Source organism: Hypanus sabinus, unplaced genomic scaffold, assembly GCF_030144855.1.
Source record: "Hypanus sabinus isolate sHypSab1 unplaced genomic scaffold, sHypSab1.hap1 scaffold_623, whole genome shotgun sequence".
Classification (NCBI taxonomy): Eukaryota; Metazoa; Chordata; class Chondrichthyes; order Myliobatiformes; family Dasyatidae; genus Hypanus; species Hypanus sabinus.
In genome coordinates, this window is record NW_026781479.1 from 269,783 (window position 1) to 291,000 (window position 21,218).

The window sequence follows — 21,218 nt, forward strand, 5'->3', positions numbered from 1 at the left end:
GAAGATTTACTACAATGTTATCTGGCTTTCAGCACCTAAGTTACAGGGAAAGGTTGAACAAGTTAGGTCTTTATTGTTTGGAGCGTTGAAGGTTGAGGCGGAAGATAGAGGTATTTAAAATTATGAGGGGGATAGATCGAGTTGACGTGGATAGGCTTTTTGCCATTGGGTGTAGGGGAGATTCAAACAAGAGGGCATGATTTGAGAGTTAGGGGGCAAAAGTTTAAAGGTAACACGAGAGGGAATTTCTTTACTCAGAGAGTGATAGCTGTATGGAATGAGCTTCCTGTAGAAGTGGCAGAGCCAGGTTCGGTATTGTCATTTAAAGTAAAATTGGATAAGTATATGGACAGGAAAGGAATGGAGGGTTATGGGCTGAGTGCGGGCCAGTGGGACGAGGTGAGAGCAAGTGTTCGGCACGGACTGGAAGGGCCGAGAAGGCCTGTTTCCCTGCTGTAATTGTTATATGGCTAAATATCTTACTAAATATCGCCATAAACACCATACCACCCTGGCTATTTGTATCATCTGCTTTGTCGCATCACAGAATTCAAGCGGGCTCCTGAGACATGACTTGACCCTCACAAAGACTCTCTCTAACCAGGATATACATCTCCCTATTCTTGTGAATCCTGTCTCTAAGAATCTTCTCCAATGGTTTCCCACCGCTGAAGTAAGACTCACTGGACTATCATTTTCAGAGTTATCCTCAATCCAATTCTGAGGAAAGAAGTAATATTTGCCACCCTCCTGTACACTGGCACTCCCTTTGTGGCCAGTGATAATGCAACGATCATCGACAAGAGAGCTGCAGTCTCTTCCTTCGCTTCGCGCAGTAACCTGGGGGATATCCTCAGCACACAAGTAGACTTATCTATCCTTATGTATTTCAGCAATTCCAGCACATTCTCGCACTTCACCTCGACATGTTGCAGCACATCAGCCCATTTAACACCCTCAGAAACATCAATATCCCTCTTACCGGTGAATAGTGAAGTAAAGTCTTCATTCAGGACTTGCCCTACCTCGCCGATTCCAGGTGCATGTTTCATCTTCTATCCCTGACCGGTCCTACCCTTACTCTGGTCAGCCTCTTCTTCACATAAATCTAAAACACATTGGGGCCTTCCTTGATCCTTATTGCTAAACCTTTCTAAAGAACTTCCTAACTCTCTTATTTCCATTCTTCTGTTCGACTCTGTCTAATTTGAAACCGTCTGATCCTTGCTTCTGAAACCTTTAATCAGGAGACTGATAGAAAGATCGTAAGATTCGAGTACTGACCCGGGCTGTGGCGAGGTCGTGGGACAGTGTGATCAGTTTGGAAACTGACAAGGGCTGTCGAGAGAGATTGGGACAGTGTAATTAGTTTGGGGACTGTGTCTATCGGGAGAGATTGGGACAGTGTAATTAGTTTGGGGACTGTGTCTGTCGGGAGAGATTGGGACAGTGTGATCAGTTTGGAAACTGACAAGGGCTGTAGAGAGAGATTGGGACAGTGTAATTAGTTTGGGGACTGTGTCTGTCGGGAGAGATTGGGACAGTGTGATCAGTTTGGAAACTGACAAGGGCTGTAGAGAGAGATTGGGACAGTGTGATCAGTTTGGAAACTGACAAGGGCTGTCGAGAGAGATTGGGACAGTGTAATTAGTTTGGGGACTGTGTCTGTCGGGAGAGATTGGGACAGTGTGATCAGTTTGGAAACTGACACGGGCTGTGGGAGCCGGAGAGGAGCAGTGGAGTTAGTTTGGGGACGGACGTGGGCCTGTGGGAAGAGAACAGGGCAGTTGACACGGGCTGTGAGGAGGAAGTGTGACATTGTGATTAGTTTGGAGACTGACACGGGCTGTGAGGAGGAAGTGTGACATTATGATTAGTTTGGAGACTGACACGGGCTGTGAGGAAGAAGTGTGACATTGTGATTAGTTTGGAGACTGACACGGGCTGTGAGGAGGAAGTGTGACATTGTGATTAGTTTGGAGACTGACACGGGCTGTGAGGAGGAAGTGTGACATTGTGATTAGTTTGGAGACTGACACGGGATGTGAGAAGAGGGCAGAACGGCACGAGAATTGGGGACCAATGCGGTTTTGGGGAGAGCGGGAAAGTGTGATTGTATTTAGGAACAGACTAGGGCTGTGGGGAGAGAGTGGAACAGTGTGAGTAGTTCCAGTACTGACAAGGGCTCTGAGAAGAGAGTGGGACAGTGTGATTAGTCCGGGGAATGACAGGGTCTATGGGGAGAGAGTGGAGAGTGCGATTAGTCCGGGGACTGACAAGGGCTGTAGGGAGAGAGTTTGACAATGCGATTAGTCCGGGCATTAATACGGGATGTGGGAAGAGAGTGGGATAGTATGTTAGTTTGTGGACTGGTACGGGTCTGAGGGCAATGAGCAGGGCTGTGGTATTAGTTTGAGGACTGATACGGGTCTGTGGGCAATGAGCAGGTCTGTGGTGTTAGTTTGAGGATTGGTACGCGTCTGTGGGCATTGAGCAGGGCTGTGGAGTTAGTTTGAGGATTGGTACGCGTCTGTGGGCAATGAGCAGGTCTGTGGTGTTAGTTTGAGGACTGATACGGGTCTGTGGGCAATGAGCAGAGCTGTGGTGTTAGTTTGAGGATCGGTACGGGTCTGTGGGCAATGAACACGACTGTGGTGTTAGTTTGAGGACTGATACGGGTCTGTGGGCAATGAACAGGGCTGTGGTGTTAGTTTGAGGACTGATACGGATATGTGGGCAATGCGCAGGGCTGTGATATTAGTTTGAAGACTGATACGGGTCTGTGGGCAATGAACAGGGCTGTGATGTTAGTTTGAGGACTGATACGGGTCTGTGGGCAATGAGCACGGCTGTGATGTTAGTTTGAGGACTGATACGGGTCTGTGGGCAATGAACACGGCTGTGATGTTAGTTTGAGGACTGATACGGGTCTGTGGGCAATCAACAGTGCTGTGGTGTTAGTTTGGAGACCGACACGAGTCTGTGGTATAAATCGCGCTGCAGTGGGATTCCTTTGCGACAGACGTGCGTCTGTGGGAATAGTTTGGGTATTGACACAGGACTGCGGGTTTAGTGTCTGCTCCCTGTTTATGAATGGAGACTGCTGGAACAGAATGAATCACAATTATTGTATTTTGCACGAATCTTCTGTTTGTGTTGTTCCATAAATAGTTATTATCGAGCTAACTGAAAACTATACCACGAACTCTCTCTTTATCGAGGAGCTCCCCCTTAAGGTCCACCGCCGCATTACACGCTCTCACTCCACATTTGTTGACTTCAGGACCACGGAGTCCTGATCCCAGGGGCACCGCCAATCCCACAAGTGCCGGGAATCCGGACTTTCCATCCCACCCCCACTTTCCCTGCTGCCGGTGTCTCCATTCATCAGCCCCACGGAGTTTAGATAAATCTCCAACCTTTCATCTCCTCTGTTCGATACCTTCGGTCTCACAAACATAACACCCGGAACGCCTCGGACGGGGGTATCAGATCCTCCCTCCCGCCGGGGTAGCGGGAGCAAGAGTCTTCCATGACTCCTCCGGCTGCCTGGATGCCCGCACTCCCTCCGGTAAAAGCCTCCGTCACCTCTGGGGAAGCTGATGTCGAGATGAATACACGAAACTCGCCGCCTACCCCTCGGGCCCGTAAGGGGTGCAAAGCCTCTCTGTACACGGTCCTGTGACATGCCCTCTCCTCACACATCCTCAGCTCCCTTAGCGCCTGAGACAGCCAGCGGTAGCTCAGAAAGTTCACGCAAGAGGTCGGAGTGTTTTGGGCCTGGAAATGAGTCTAAGCAACGGCGGGCCTCCCTATCGAAGAGAGTTAGATGGAAACCGGAGTTAGGGTGTTCCAGGGTATAAGCGACCACGACCCAGGCCAGATCCTCGGCAAGGGAGAAGCTGCCTCCAGGACTTTACCCGAGCTCCAGTCCGTGTCGACTGCAGGATGTAATGAGCAACATCTGCAACCCCAGACTGGACAGGAGGCTGGTTATGTCCCCGGCTTGATCTTCCAGAGCAACCTTCACCTCCCGCCGATAGGCTGTCCGTGAAGCGCAGGGTTCGGATGCAGGGAGGGTGATGCCGGTGGAGAGAGGGTCAGGTCGGAGGGAAGAGAAGGTGTCGTGGAGATGGGATGAAGTGCAGGGGAAAGATCGATTGCGACAATGTGTCAGGTGCGCATGCGCTGTTTGATAGCTCGTGGTGTACGAATTGGACCTCCTGCGCGTATGAGCCGCCGTCTCCGCGCGGGTTTTCCAGTGTCCGTGTGTTTCGTCTCGGGTGGGTTCCGTTCGGTCCCACACTGTAAATTGCCCAATGTGCCATTTGTAACATGACTCACTATAAGCGTTACATCATCCTACTTTCCGTGTTTGCAACAGCAGCCAACGAGTATGGTCACAGGGAAGGGGGCGGCAGGGGATTAAGATCGCGAAGACCGGATGAGGAAAGAGTGATCACGGATACAGTGTGTGAAGGAGTGGGGTCAAGCAGGTGGGGTGGGGAGGTCAGCGTGATGGCACGGGTTGGTTGTTTCAGAGGGACTATAGAATGTAAGCACTGTAATCCCAGAATTCCCCTCAAGGAGGAAAGTCCTCTAAACGCTCAGTGCATCGATGGACACAATTATCTGACTCATACTCCCTACCTTCTCGCAGTCTCTCTCTCTCTCTCTCTCTCTCTCTCTCTCTCTCTCTCTCTCTCTCTCTCTCTCTCTCTCTCTCTCTCAACCGCCAGTGTCTATTTCCCTCCTCAAGTCATACATTTCCGTCTCTCTGTATTCATCAGTCTCCCCAAATCCTCCGGCTAACAGTAGCTAAACCTGCCTCCTTCTCTCTCTCCCTCCCTCCCTCCATTCACTCCCCATTCTACGTCTCTCCCTCCCAACTCTCCCTCGCAACTCTCCCTCGCACGAATTTCTCTCCCTATCCGCCGTCACTCCTTCCCTCCCCATCTCACACTCCCGTCTCGAGGACGCCATCTGATACCGATTCGCAAAGATCTCTCCTCTCCCCAGATCTCTCGACTTCCCCTCGTCTTTCTCTAAACCCTCGATCACTCTCTACCTCACCGGTCTCTCTCTCAGACTGTACCCCCAGTCCTTTCATCTCTCTACACTAGCTCTGTCATACAGTTATCCCTCTACCTCGCCCCCGCTAAACACAGTGAGACTAAACACGTTGATGAAGGTAGAGCCGTAGATGTAGTGTATCTGGATTTTTGCAAGGCATTCGATAAGGTACCCCGTGCATGTCTTGTTGAGAAGTTAAGGAGGAATGGGATCCAAGGGGACATTGCTTTGTGGATCCAGAACTGGCTTGCCCACAGAAGGCAAAGAATGTTTATAGACGGGTCATATTCTGCATTCAATCGGTGACCAGTGGTGTGCCTCAGGGATCTGTTCTGGGACACTTGCTCTTCATGATTTTTATAAATGACCTGGATGAGGAAGTGGAGGGATGGGTGAGTAAATTTGCCGATGTCACAAAGGTTGGAGGTGTTGTTGACAGTGTGGACGGCTGTCAGAAGCTACAGCCGGACATTGATGGGATGGAAAACTGGGATGAAAAATGGCAGGTGGAGTTCAACCCAGACGAGTGTGAAGCGGTTCATTTTGATAGGTTAAATATGATGGCAGAATTTACTATTGGCAGTGGAGAAGATCAGAGGGATCTTTGGGACCGAGTCCATAGGACACTGAAAGCTGCTACGCAGTTTGCCTCTGTGGTTAAGAAGATACACGGTGCATTGTCCTCCATCAACCATGAGATTGAATTAGTGGGCCGAGAGGTCATGTTGTAGTTAAATAGGACCCTGACAGACCCCACTTGGAGTACCGTGCTCCGTTCTGGTCACTACAGGAAGGATGTGGAGACCATAGAAAGAGTGCAGAGGAGACTTACAAGGATGTTGTCTGGACTGATGAGCATGCCTTCTGAAAAATAGGCTCAGTGAATCCGACCTTTTCTCCTTGGAGCGACGGAGGATGAGAGGAGACCTGATAGAGGTGTAAAACATGATAAGAGGCATTGGTCGTGAGGATAGTCAGAGGTTTTACCCGGTGCTGAAAATGCTAACACAGGAGGACACAGTTTTAAGGTGACTGGGAGTAGATACAGTATAGGTAGTTGGGCTAACTTTTTTATGGAGAGAGTGTTGAGTGCGTGGAATGGGCTGCCAGCAACGGTGGCGGAGGCGAATACGATCGGTTCTTTCAAAACGCTCCCAGATAGGTACATGGCTGATACAAAAATTGAGGGCTAAAGGTAACCCTAGCTAACTTCTAGAGTTAGAACATGTTTGGCACAGCTATGTGGGCCGAAGGGCTCGTATTGTGCTATAGGCTTTCTATGTTTCTAATCAAAATGTCCCCTCTCTGTATTTCAACCGACTCCGACAGTGGTTCTTCCATAGGGTCTCTGACTATATCTGAAGACTTAATACTTCTGTTGTCTGTCGGTAATGCCACTTCAGAATGGTCAGTTTAAAAGTGCGTTCCGCCTCTGCTCTGAGACAATTAATAAATGTTTGCACTTGCTGTGGATTGTTTCCTGCCAGGAGTATCCCTGCGCTAGATTCCAAAGTATATTTACAACAGACACAAAACTAATAGTCTACGCCTTCGTTTACTGACATTTAGTTACTTCTCCGGCGTCACTGAGTTCCCCGGGTCCTCCGAGAGTGGCATCTTTTGCTCTGCTCAGCCAATCATACATTCCGTCAGTAGGACTCCCATCCCACCCTTCCCCGGTGGAAGGGCCCAGTCCCCTTGTGGTCCTTGGGGCGCATTGGGACATCCTGTTCTAACTCCTGATCAGGAGGTTCCATTGACTCAATGAGAAATGTCTAGAAATCTCCAGGCAATGGATTAAACCTTCGGCAAGTCTGGACCAACCAGTTGTGGAAGGCTACCGGTTTGATTCACTATTCGCGTTGTACCTCAGTCGGCTTCCAGGTTTTAAGTATCAGGACATCCCATACCATAACACAAGGACCTTGGAACAGTGAGCTATGCGTCGGCCCCTCCTCAGCTGTAGCTGTTGTTGCCGATACTGTAGGCGGGCACAATGCCGGGACACCCAAACTGGCATTTCTGTCTTCTCCGGAAGTTCCATATTAAGTGGGGGAGGAGTGTGGTTTGTTATTGGAGGATATATTCCAGTGTCTGAGGCCTTTACGGAACGGGGTCCTAATGAGGGCTCCTCTGCCTTCTGCGTAAATTGTTCTGTTTTTTAGCTTTAATCTTCGGAGACTGGTTTCGGTTATCCACTTCTTCCCATTTGTAAAACAGCTCATCATATACTCTAAATCCCAGGTAGGATCTCCACCCCCAGATTATGTTTCACTTCGCCAGTGCTGAATCTTTCGCCATCAACGTATCCGCTATAGAGACAAGCTCCACAACTCAACCCACTGAGATCACACGACATGGTCACAGAGTACCTGCTGTCTCCCATTTGCAAAGAAACCTTCTCCGATTGGGACCGCAGGGAAACCAACCAAATACCTTCCGACCGTCTTCCGTGTATTCTCATTCATCGGCGCCTTTGTCCGAGAATCTGTGAGTCTCGACTGCAGAGATGACTCGATATTTTCCTCCTCCAGTTACTGATAAGACTATCCTTTAACTGCATAAATTTCAATATTCTTCATAGGCAATATTTACAATTCTTACACGTTATTTTTACTATCCGGTGGTCAGCAATTTCAAGAAGCGCGTGTTCGGTATTAGCCAGTGGAGAAAATCTCCGCGCAGTACACAAGATTAGAACGGCCTGTCCGCACTCTGCTCGACTATTAGCCAGACAGACTCGGACAACGGTTAATAATACCCTTTTGCTGGCCTGAGACAGACAGTCTGTACGTCGCTTTGTTTCTCGAACAAAGGTCAGCAATACCTCAATATTCGCATGACCCATGATTAGCTCGCACAGGCAATTCAGAATCTGTCTTATCCTGTCACCCTCATGACAAGCGAAGCTTGACGACAAAATTCAATTCAAATTTTCTTCCACAATGGGTGCACGGGGGGAGATGAGGGTGGGAATTGATGGTGAAATTAATTATTTTTTTCGAAAAGAGAGCCGAGCGTAACGATACTGAATGGCGGATTAATGGGTGTGTGGAGGTGAGGGATGTTAGGAGTACCGGGGATATTAATCGGAGGACAGAATAACGATACTTAATGGCGGATTAATGGGTGTGTGGAGGTAAGGGATGTTAGGAGTACCGGGGATATTAATCGGAGGACAGAATAACGATACTTAATGGCGGATTAATGGGTGTATGGAGGTAAGGGATGTTAGGAGTACCGGGGATATTAATCGGAGGACAGAATAACGATACTTAATGGCGGATTAATGGGTGTATGGAGGTAAGGGATGTTAGGAGTACCGGGGATATTAATCGGAGGACAGAATAACGATACTTAATGGCGGATTAATGGGTGTGTGGAGGTGAGGGATGTTAGGAGTACCGGGGATATTAATCGGAGGACAGAATAACGATACTTAATGGCGGATTAATGGGTGTATGGAGGTCAGGGATGTTAGGAGTACCGGGGATATTAATCGGAGGACAGAATAACGATACTTAATGGCGGATTAATGGGTGTATGGAGGTAAGGGATGTTAGGAGTACCGGGGATATTAATCGGAGGACAGAATAACGATACTTAATGGCGGATTAATGGGTGTATGGAGGTAAGGGATGTTAGGAGTACCGGGGATATTAATCGGAGGACAGAATAACGATACTTAATGGCGGATTAATGGGTGTATGGAGGTAAGGGATGTTAGGAGTACCGGGGATATTAATCGGAGGACAGAATAACGATACTTAATGGCGGATTAATGGGTGTATGGAGGTAAGGGATGTTAGGAGTACCGGGGATATTAATCGGAGGACAGAATAACGATACTTAATGGCGGATTAATGGGTGTATGGAGGTAAGGGATGTTAGGAGTACCGGGGATATTAATCGGAGGACAGAATAACGATACTTAATGGCGGATTAATGGGTGTATGGAGGTAAGGGATGTTAGGAGTACCGGGGATATTAATCGGAGGACAGAATAACGATACTTAATGGCGGATTAATGGGTGTATGGAGGTAAGGGATGTGAGGAGTACCGGGGATATTAATCGGAGGACAGAATAACGATACTTAATGGCGGATTAATGGGTGTGTGGAGGTAAGGGATGTTAGGAGTACCGGGGATATTAATCGGAGGACAGAATAACGATACTTAATGGCGGATTAATGGGTGTATGGAGGTAAGGGATGTTAGGAGTACCGGGGATATTAATCGGAGGACAGAATAACGATACTTAATGGCGGATTAATGGGTGTATGGAGGTAAGGGATGTTAGGAGTACCGGGGATATTAATCGGAGGACAGAATAACGATACTTAATGGCGGATTAATGGGTGTATGGAGGTAAGGGATGTTAGGAGTACCGGGGATATTAATCGGAGGACAGAATAACGATACTTAATGGCGGATTAATGGGTGTGTGGAGGTAAGGGATGTTAGGAGTACCGGGGATATTAATCGGAGGACAGAATAACGATACTTAATGGCGGATTAATGGGTGTATGGAGGTAAGGGATGTTAGGAGTACCGGGGATATTAATCGGAGGACAGAATAACGATACTTAATGGCGGATTAATGGGTGTGTGGAGGTAAGGGATGTTAGGAGTACCGGGGATATTAATCGGAGGACAGAATAACGATACTTAATGGCGGATTAATGGGTGTGTGGAGGTAAGGGATGTTAGGAGTACCGGGGATATTAATCGGAGGACAGAATAACGATACTTAATGGCGGATTAATGGGTGTGTGGAGGTAAGGGATGTTAGGAGTACCGGGGATATTAATCGGAGGACAGAATAACGATACCTAATGGCGGATTAATGGGTGTATGGAGGTGAGGGATGTTAGGAGTACCGGGGATATTAATCGGAGGACAGAATAACGATACTTAATGGCGGATTAATGGGTGTATGGAGGTAAGGGATGTTAGGAGTACCGGGGATATTAATCGGAGGACAGAATAACGATACTTAATGGCGGATTAATGGGTGTATGGAGGTAAGGGATGTTAGGAGTACCGGGGATATTAATCGGAGGACAGAATAACGATACTTAATGGCGGATTAATGGGTGTATGGAGGTAAGGGATGTTAGGAGTACCGGGGATATTAATCGGAGGACAGAATAACGATACTTAATGGCGGATTAATGGGTGTATGGAGGTAAGGGATGTTAGGAGTACCGGGGATATTAATCGGAGGACAGAATAACGATACTTAATGGCGGATTAATGGGTGTGTGGAGGTAAGGGATGTTAGGAGTACCGGGGATATTAATCGGAGGACAGAATAACGATACTTAATGGCGGATTAATGGGTGTATGGAGGTAAGGGATGTTAGGAGTACCGGGGATATTAATCGGAGGACAGAATAACGATACTTAATGGCGGATTAATGGGTGTATGGAGGTAAGGGATGTTAGGAGTACCGGGGATATTAATCGGAGGACAGAATAACGATACTTAATGGCGGATTAATGGGTGTGTGGAGGTAAGGGATGTTAGGAGTACCGGGGATATTAATCGGAGGACAGAATAACGATACTTAATGGCGGATTAATGGGTGTGTGGAGGTAAGGGATGTTAGGAGTACCGGGGATATTAATCGGAGGACAGAATAACGATACTTAATGGCGGATTAATGGGTGTGTGGAGGTAAGGGATGTTAGGAGTACCGGGGATATTAATCGGAGGACAGAATAACGATACTTAATGGCGAATTAATGGGTGTATGGAGGTGAGGGATGTTAGGAGTACCGGGGATATTAATCGGAGGACAGAATAACGATACTTAATGGCGGATTAATGGGTGTATGGAGGTAAGGGATGTTAGGAGTACCGGGGATATTAATCGGAGGACAGAATAACGATACTTAATGGCGGATTAATGGGTGTATGGAGGTAAGGGATGTTAGGAGTACCGGGGATATTAATCGGAGGACAGAATAACGATACTTAATGGCGGATTAATGGGTGTGTGGAGGTAAGGGATGTTAGGAGCACCGGGGATATTAATCGGAGGACAGAATAACGATACTTAATGGCGGATTAATGGGTGTATGGAGGTAAGGGATGTTAGGAGTACCGGGGATATTAATCGGAGGACAGAATAACGATACATAATGGCGGATTAATGGGTGTATGGAGGTAAGGGATGTTAGGAGTACCGGGGATATTAATCGGAGGACAGAATAACGATACTTAATTTCGGATTAATGGGTGTATGGAGGTGAGGGATGTTAGGAGTACCGGGGATATTAATCGGAGGACAGAATAACGATACTTAATGGCGGATTAATGGGTGTATGGAGGTAAGGGATGTTAGGAGTACCGGGGATATTAATCGGAGGACAGAATAACGATACTTAATGGCGGATTAATTGGTGTATGGAGGTAAGGGATGTTAGGAGTACCGGGGATATTAATCGGAGGACAGAATAACGATACTTAATGGCGGATTAATGGGTGTATGGAGGTAAGGGATGTTAGGAGTACCGGGGATATTAATCGGAGGACAGAATAACGATACTTAATGGCGGATTAATGGGTGTGTGGAGGTAAGGGATGTTAGGAGTACCGGGGATATTAATCGGAGGACAGAATAACGATACTTAATGGCGGATTAATGGGTGTGTGGAGGTAAGGGATGTTAGGAGTACCGGGGATATTAATCGGAGGACAGAATAACGATACTTAATGGCGGATTAATGGGTGTGTGGAGGTAAGGGATGTTAGGAGTACCGGGGATATTAATCGGAGGACAGAATAACGATACTTAATGGCGGATTAATGGGTGTATGGAGGTAAGGGATGTTAGGAGTACCGGGGATATTAATCGGAGGACAGAATAACGATACTTAATGGCGGATTAATGGGTGTATGGAGGTAAGGGATGTTAGGAGTACCGGGGATATTAATCGGAGGACAGAATAACGATACTTAATGGCGGATTAATGGGTGTATGGAGGTGAGGGATATTAGGAGTACCGGGGATATTAATCGGAGGACAGAATAACGATACTTAATGGCGGATCAATGGGTGTATGGAGGTGAGGGATGTTAGGAGTACCGGGGATATTAATCGGAGGACAGAATAACGATACTTAATGGCGGATTAATGGGTGTATGGAGGTAAGGGATGTTAGGAGTACCGGGGATATTAATCGGAGGACAGAATAACGATACTTAATGGCGGATTAATGGGTGTATGGAGGTAAGGGATGTTAGGAGTACCGGGGATATTAATCGGAGGACAGAATAACGATACTTAATGGCGGATTAATGGGTGTATGGAGGTAAGGGATGTTAGGAGTACCGGGGATATTAATCGGAGGACAGAATAACGATACTTAATGGCGGATTAATGGGTGTATGGAGGTAAGGGATGTTAGGAGTACCGGGGATATTAATCGGAGGACAGAATAACGATACTTAATGGCGGATTAATGGGTGTGTGGAGGTGAGGGATGTTAGGAGTACCGGGGATATTAATCGGAGGACAGAATAACGATACTTAATGGCGGATTAATGGGTGTATGGAGGTAAGGGATGTTAGGAGTACCGGGGATATTAATCGGAGGACAGAATAACGATACTTAATGGCGGATTAATGGGTGTATGGAGGTAAGGGATGTTAGGAGTACCGGGGATATTAATCGGAGGACAGAATAACGATACTTAATGGCGGATTAATGGGTGTATGGAGGTAAGGGATGTTAGGAGTACCGGGGATATTAATCGGAGGACAGAATAACGATACTTAATGGCGGATTAATGGGTGTATGGAGGTGAGGGATGTTAGGAGTACCGGGGATATTAATCGGAGGACAGAATAACGATACTTAATGGCGGATTAATGGGTGTATGGAGGTGAGGGATGTTAGGAGTACCGGGGATATTAATCGGAGGACAGAATAACGATACTTAATGGCGGATTAATGGGTGTATGGAGGTAAGGGATGTTAGGAGTACCGGGGATATTAATCGGAGGACAGAATAACGATACTTAATGGCGGATTAATGGGTGTATGGAGGTAAGGGATGTTAGGAGTACCGGGGATATTAATCGGAGGACAGAATAACGATACTTAATGGCGGATTAATGGGTGTATGGAGGTAAGGGATGTTAGGAGTACCGGGGATATTAATCGGAGGACAGAATAACGATACTTAATGGCGGATTAATGGGTGTATGGAGGTAAGGGATGTTAGGAGTACCGGGGATATTAATCGGAGGACAGAATAACGATACTTAATGGCGGATTAATGGGTGTATGGAGGTAAGGGATGTTAGGAGTACCGGGGATATTAATCGGAGGACAGAATAACGATACTTAATGGCGGATTAATGGGTGTATGGAGGTAAGGGATGTTAGGAGTACCGGGGATATTAATCGGAGGACAGAATAACGATACTTAATGGCGGATTAATGGGTGTATGGAGGTGAGGGATGTTAGGAGTACCGGGGATATTAATCGGAGGACAGAATAACGATACTTAATGGCGGACTAATGGGTGTATGGAGGTGAGGGATGTTAGGAGTACCGGGGATATTAATCGGAGGACAGAATAACGATACTTAATGGCGGATTAATGGGTGTATGGAGGTAAGGGATGTTAGGAGTACCGGGGATATTAATCGGAGGACAGAATAACGATACTTAATGGCGGATTAATGGGTGTATGGAGGTAAGGGATGTTAGGAGTACCGGGGATATTAATCGGAGGACAGAATAACGATACTTAATGGCGGATTAATGGGTGTATGGAGGTAAGGGATGTTAGGAGTACCGGGGATATTAATCGGAGGACAGAATAACGATACTTAATGGCGAATTAATGGGTGTATGGAGGTAAGGTATGTTAGGAGTACCGGGGATATTAATCGGAGGACAGAATAACGATACTTAATGGCGGATTAATGGGTGTATGGAGGTAAGGGATGTTAGGAGTACCGGGGATATTAATCGGAGGACAGAATAACGATACTTAATGGCGGATTAATGGGTGTATGGAGGTGAGGGATGTTAGGAGTACCGGGGATATTAATCGGAGGACAGAATAACGATACTTAATGGCGGATTAATGGGTGTGTGGAGGTAAGGGATGTTAGGAGTACCGGGGATATTAATCGGAGGACAGAATAACGATACTTAATGGCGGATTAATGGGTGTATGGAGGTAAGGGATGTTAGGAGTACCGGGGATATTAATCGGAGGACAGAATAACGATACTTAATGGCGGATTAATGGGTGTGTGGAGGTAAGGGATGTTAGGAGTACCGGGGATATTAATCGGAGGACAGAATAACGATACTTAATGGCGGATTAATGGGTGTATGGAGGTAAGGGATGTTAGGAGTACCGGGGATATTAATCGGAGGACAGAATAACTATACTTAATGGCGGATTAATGGGTGTATGGAGGTAAGGGATGTTAGGAGTACCGGGGATATTAATCGGAGGACAGAATAACGATACTTAATGGCGGATTAATGGGTGTATGGAGGTAAGGGATGTTAGGAGTACCGGGGATATTAATCGGTGGACAGAATGACGATACTTAATGGCGGATTAATGGGTGTATGGAGGTAAGGGATGTTAGGAGTACCGGGGATATTAATCGGAGGACAGAATAACGATACTTAATGGCGGATTAATGGGTGTATGGAGGTAAGGGATGTTAGGAGTACCGGGGATATTAATCGGAGGACAGAATAACGATACTTAATGGCGGATTAATGGGTGTATGGAGGTAAGGGATGTTAGGAGTACCGGGGATATTAATCGGAGGACAGAATGAGTTTGCAATAATTGTGTTTTATCTGTTGTTTAGAGGGAGGAAATGTTGGGGGGGAATATCAATCGGAGAGAGGAGGAAGGTCAGAATGGGTTTGAAATAATGGTGCAATAATCGTTGTGTAGAGGGAGGGACTGTTAGGGGTACGGGGGATATTAATCGGAGTGTGGAGGGAGGACAGAATGGGTTTGAAATAATGGTGCAATAATCATTGAGTAGATGGAGGGAAGGTCTGTATCAGGCTGGGATATTAATGTTTGAATAGAGGGAGGGACGGGTTAAAACACGGAATTATCTGGTGTGTGATGGGGGTCGAATAACATTTGTTTCTTAGCAGGTGAAGCAAAATGTGTGAAAATGAATGAACAGTCGACTTTACGGGCCGGGGCCCTTCATAAGCACTGGAAAAGAAAGGGAAAGGTACAAGAGAAAGGAAGATGTGGTAGGAAGAGAAGGCGGGCATGCTAGAATGTGAGAGATGAATCCACTTTGGTGAGGTAGGGGAATGAAATAAGAGGCTGGGAGTTGATGAGTGGAAATGGCTGGAGAAGAAGGAATACGATCGGATCGCTTGACAGGGAGTGAACGAGCCCCGGTCAGAAGGGTAGTTGCAGAATTTGAAAGGAGCGAGCCAAACCTGACCTTTTGTGTGGGTGAGAAACGGGGAGTCGAAGAGGAGACGCAGACATGAAAACACTGGAAGTAAATTTGCATTGAACTTCGTCGCTGGACAGAGGCGGAGAGGGGCGAACTCCACTGTTTGCCCAGAGTGACAGACTGTAGGCGATGGGTAACGCGGTAATCACTCTCACTGAGAAAATTGACCATAGGAGGCAGTAAAGGGGCAGAGTTACCGGGGGCGGAGGTAGGCAGGCCAGGAACTGAGGTTAGAGGCCTGAGTGGAGACATAAACAAGGAGGAAGGAGGAACAGAAAAATATCTGGCTGGAGAAACCGATTGGAGCCTTGCTGGATGGAATACGGTGTGTCGCACATCCGAACTGAAAGTGGACTCGTCAGGGCGGAAGATGAGGCCCTGGACCGACATGTCACAGAAGGACTGCGAAGTGGAACGGAATTGGAGACTGTCTGGATGGAATACGAGGTGTAGCACATCCGAACTGAAAGTGGACTCATTAGGGTGGAAGATGAGGCCATGGACCGACATGTCACAGAAGGACTGGGAAGTGGAACGGAATAGCTTGGCCACTGGGAATACCCGCTTTTTGTCGATGGACGTGAGTCGCACTACAGAGCGTTTATTAATTTCATTAATCTGCATCCGTTCAGTATCATCGTAAACCTGGACACTATCTTAGTTTAAGACTCTGCACTGTATTATAAAAAGGTACGAAGAACTTTTTCGTTGTTAAATTTCCATTGTTGTGATCAACAATCGAGAAAATTCCCGGAGAGAAGCAGAGCAGCCCAATGACGTATCGCATTAGTGGACCCGAGGAATGGACAAGATCAACAATCGCAATCATAGAACCGAGAGTCGAGCCGGAGAGTGTTTCACAACAACATTCATTGACTTCTCCAATCGTCCTTTCTTCATCTTTGAGATGTTGCAATTTCGTGTCAACCTCTCCATAATGGGATTTTAATTGAATTGCATCATCTTTATTTTTACCCCTGCTGTTGAAGACACGTCATCCTTGTGTAGAATTGAAGAGTCAGTGTGCTGGAGTGACAGTGGAGATTCATCAGCTCAGAGTTTCTTGGGCCAGATCGCGGGCAGCTGGAAGACAGGCGGAAACTCACACAACATGCTTGAAACGTTTTACCGTGTGAAAAAGATATATTACATGATCATTGCCGTTATTGGTGTTCCTGGTAAGAACATAGGTGAACAAATGTTTCCAGGTCTGTGTGCGCGCTCTTTGAACTCCTTCCGTTAGTGACCGAGTTGTGAGGCCGGTGTATCAGTGAGGTCGGTGCAGACATTGTGAAGAAACGCTGTGCTCGTTCAGAAATTCCCTTGCAATCTAATCTGTGCCCACAGATAAAATTCAACTGCCGTTGCAATGGATGCAGAGTGGAAGATCTGGGAGATGAAATCATGGAAGAGAAGTTTCATCTATCAGCGTAAAGCCGCTGTCGAAGATAACTCCGACAATCCTTTGCTCTCGGCACCTTTACGGCCGACTTGCTGTTATCCGCATTAAAAGTGAAACTCGCTGTAAGTTCAAATTGGAACGTGAGAAGGACTCCGCAGAGAGCAAACTCACAGGAACATCAAGTCTAACAGACTGGCAGCCGCTGTCTGCAGCAGCGGCAGACATAGGAACGACTCTGCACGCAGCCAGTCCCCGTAAAGCGCCGGGTCAGTCAAAATCCCAGGCCGACTGCTCAGGCAGTGTGCACGCCAAAGCACTGACGTCTTCATGGACATCTTCAAACTCTTCCAGGCTGCCGTCCCCATAGGCATCAAATCATCCAGTATGCGATGTCATCAAGCAACAACACACACAAAATACTGGTGGAACACAGCGGGCCAGGCAGCATCGATAAGGAGAAGCACTGTCGGCATTTCGGGCCGAGACTCTAAGTCAGTTTGAATTTCCAGCATCTGCAGATTTCCTCGTGGATGCGACGTCAGCATTCATTTTGTATGGACTACAATATTAAATGCTGAGTCTTAATATAATCAGACAGCACATCGGGGATGATGAGCAATTTCGATCACCTTATCGAAAGAAGGATGCACTGGCATTGGAAAGGTGGCCGGGAAAGCACAGGGCAATGATCCCGAAATTAAAGGGTTAACGTGCGGGAAGCGTTTGATGAATTTTGGGTGATATCACTAAAAATTACAGAACATTGAAAGACGGTGAGAGAGTGGATGTGGTGGAAATAATTCACATAGTGGGGAAGGTCTAGGATCAGACAGCACTGCCTCAGAATACAAGGGCTTCCCTTTAGAAGAAAGATGAGGATAAATTTCTGCCATCACAGTGGTGAGTCTGTGGAACTCATTGCTATGGACGGCTGCTGAAGCGGAGTCATTGATGTTTCCATACCAAGCCATGATGCAGCCAGTCGATACACTTTGTATCACTTCTATGGAGATTTGTCAATGTTTCAGATGTCATGCCGGATTTCCGCAAACCCCTAAGAAAACAGAGGCGCCGCCGTACTTTCTTAGCAATTGCACGTGATTGGTCCAAGAGAGATCCCTGAAATAGTAGCTCCCAGAAATTTGAAGTTGCTGACCCTCTCTCGTCCTCCGTAGAGGACTGGCTCATGGACCTCTGGTTCCTCCTTCCTTTTGACTTGCTTGCATGGAGTGGGACGTGGGGCAGGGTGGAAGTTACAGACAGAGCTGATGCAATTGTCAAGCTCAGCACGGCTGCTGGAAGCGGCAGCAATGCATTGGTCGACGTAGCGGTGGGAGCATTGGGGTGCGTTACCGGGGAAGGTTTGGGACATGGATTGTTTTAGGAAAATGCAGACACATCTGGGTCCTATGCGAGTTCCATGGCCACCCATTGAAATTAGAGTAAGAGGGAGGAGCTGGAGGACAAACTGCTGAGTTGAGGACCGGTTCTGCCAGACGGAGGATGGTGGTGACGAAGGGAATTTATTTTTTATTTTTTTGAGAAATCAGTGAAGAGCTTTAAGGCCCCTTTGATGGGAGAATGGACATCCATAGAGAAAATGAGACGGTCAAGGCCAGAGAATATTAGTCAGTTGATGGAGAGCACTGAGAAGCCCCAACGAATTGATGGAGAGCACTGAGAAGCCCCAACGAATTGTTTATGAATTGTTTACGAATTGGTAACGAAGTGCTTTCAGAAATACTGCAAAGACTGGACACATACTATTATAGGTTGCGTACAACGAAGACGAGACATTACATTTTCCCCGAGGGTGGTGTACTCCGATTAATCCCCACGCGGAATTGAGACAACCATTCTGCAGGGAGTGAGAGACAGGATGGAACCGAATCCGCCAGTTTGGCAAAACGACCGTGACAGGACTCGAACCTGCAATCTTCTGATGACTTCCAATCCAGTACCGAAGTCAGACGCCTTATCCATTAGGCCACACGGTCCTATTGTAGGAGAAATATCAGGGGAAAAATGGGGAACATGTTGACTGCCGCAAGTAGTTTCCCACCTGTAGAATGATCTCCCAACTGAGCTAAAAGTACTGGCACGCAGTGTTTTCATCCCAGGTGAGCATTCAGCCATTGTTTTCAATATCTCTACATTCATTCTGGTTTTGGGCTCTTCACTTAAATTCAATTACCTCTTTCTGTCACAGAAAGGAATTCTCAAAGGTACACGTCACTGACTTTAGCGGCGGCGTTATATTCTGGGATTGGAATCCCAATTAGGATTGAATAAGCAGGGCCAGAAGTGAGTGGACGATCAAGGTCGATGCCATTCATTTGACAATGCCTGGGGAGCGGTTGTCAATGGTACCCAGCACAAAAAGTCTACCAGCCAGAAAGAAGAGGAACGGTAGAGGGAGGGAGAAACAGAGAGATGGAGAGCTACAAGGGTGGTGGAAGGGAGTGTGTGTGAGAGAGAGAGAGAGAGAGAGAGAGAGAGACAGACAGAGGCAGACAGACATACAGAGATGACCTCGGATGAGTTAGGGAAACGAAATCGCAGGTTAGAACTCTAGGGTTTACATAAGATCCCGCTTGAGTTGGTCTGTCGGTCTGTCATTCTCCAGCTATCCCTTCCCATTGATGTATCTCCCTCTCTGAGTATGTGGAGGTGTCTGAAAGCTACTGCCTGGTCTCTACCAGCAAGGCGATAGTCCGCCACATTAAAGCAGCAACCCCTTTGCCTGCTGTCCGATGGTACGTTGAGAGAGTGGAAGGTGGAAAGTGCGTTCGGGGAGAATCAACTTCGACGAGGAGTAAGTGTGGTAACGTCGAGCCGGATGATGTCTCGTCGGCAGGTAGAGATGAAAACGTCCGGGGAGGGGTAGAATCAGATCGGGTTGTCCAAGAATTGGAGGAGGGTTTCGAGACGGGAGAAGTGATTATCAGTGCGGGGTTGAAAATTCGTTCAGAAAAGGTAGGGTCGGAAATGGAGGTCAGTGTGAACTAGATATCACCTTCCAAGCATCAGCTCGTCCCGAAAGTTTGAGAAGCTTCAACGCGTTGTTTATGTAAGTTTTCGTAGAAGTACATCACAGACGGGACACATAACATTATAAGTTGCGTATAATGAAGGCGTGATATTTCGCTCGGTTCCCCAGCAGGGCGGAGTAATCCGGTTAATCCCCGTGCGTGCAGTTGTTTCACATGAGGCAACTGTGCTGCAGAGAGTGGGGGACAGAATGGAACCAAAACCGTCAGGTTGGTCAATCGACCGTGATTAGACTCGAACCTGCAATCTTCTGATCACTTCGAATTAAGCACCGAAGTCGGACGCCTTATCCATTCGGCCACACGATCGTCTTCTGCAAGAAATGCGAATAGAAAAAATGCGAAACGTGCGAATTGCTGTCAGGCATTTCCACGAGATGACTCATCCGCTGACCGATCTAAACGTAATTTTAAAACGCAGTGTTTTCATCCCAGATGAACATTCGACTACTGTTGTTAATATCAATAAATTTTGCAACTTTGTTTAAATGTAATATTCTATTTCGCTGTTTCTCTTACAGAAAAAAAAACATCTGTAAAGATGCACGCCACTGACTTTTGAGGCGGCCTTATATTCTGGGATTGGAATCAGCGAGAATGGTCCAATAAAAACAATTCGTCATTGATAGAGATGCGTGCTCTCTTTTTCTAAATGTCAACCGTCGCTTGCAGACGCCAGAACCGACCGGCCTGCGCTTGTGTCGGTGAAGGTCAGGACATTGGGATCTGCTGCCTCAGGCAGTGCTCGGTGCGCTTCAGTGTTTCTCTAGTTTAGTGGCTATCGGCCTGCGCTTGTGTCGGTGAAGGTCAGGACATTGGGATCCGCTGCCTCAGACAGTGCTCGGTGCCCTTCAGTGTTTCTCTAGTTTAGTGGCTATCGGCCTGCGCTTGTGTCGGTGAAGGTTAGGACATCGGGATCTGCTGCCTCAGGCAGTGCTCGGTGCGCTTCAGTGTTTCTCTAGTTTAGTGGCTATCGGCCTGCGCTTGTGTCGGTGAAGGTCAGGACATTCGGATCTGCTGCCTCAGGCAGTGCTCGGTGCGCTTCAGTGTTTCTCTAGTTTAGTGGCTATCGGCCTGCGCTTGTCTCGGTGAAGGTTAGGACATTGGGATCTGCTGCCTCAGACAGTGCTCGGTGCGCTTCAGTGTTTCTCTAGTTTAGTGGCTATCGGCCTGCGCTTGTGTCGGTGAAGGTCAGGACATTGGGATCTGC

At 47.3% G+C, this 21,218-nt stretch overlaps 1 non-coding gene across 1 annotated transcript; it reads right to left on the reverse strand.

Moving 5' to 3' along the window:
* Window positions 1-18,866: 18,866 nt before the first annotated feature.
* Window positions 18,867-18,955, reverse strand: trnar-ucg (transfer RNA arginine (anticodon UCG)). Its single transcript is given in 2 exon segments — window positions 18,867-18,902; window positions 18,919-18,955. It is a non-coding gene; the product is annotated as a tRNA-Arg (tRNA).
* Between the last annotated feature and the right edge of the window lie 2,263 nt (window positions 18,956-21,218).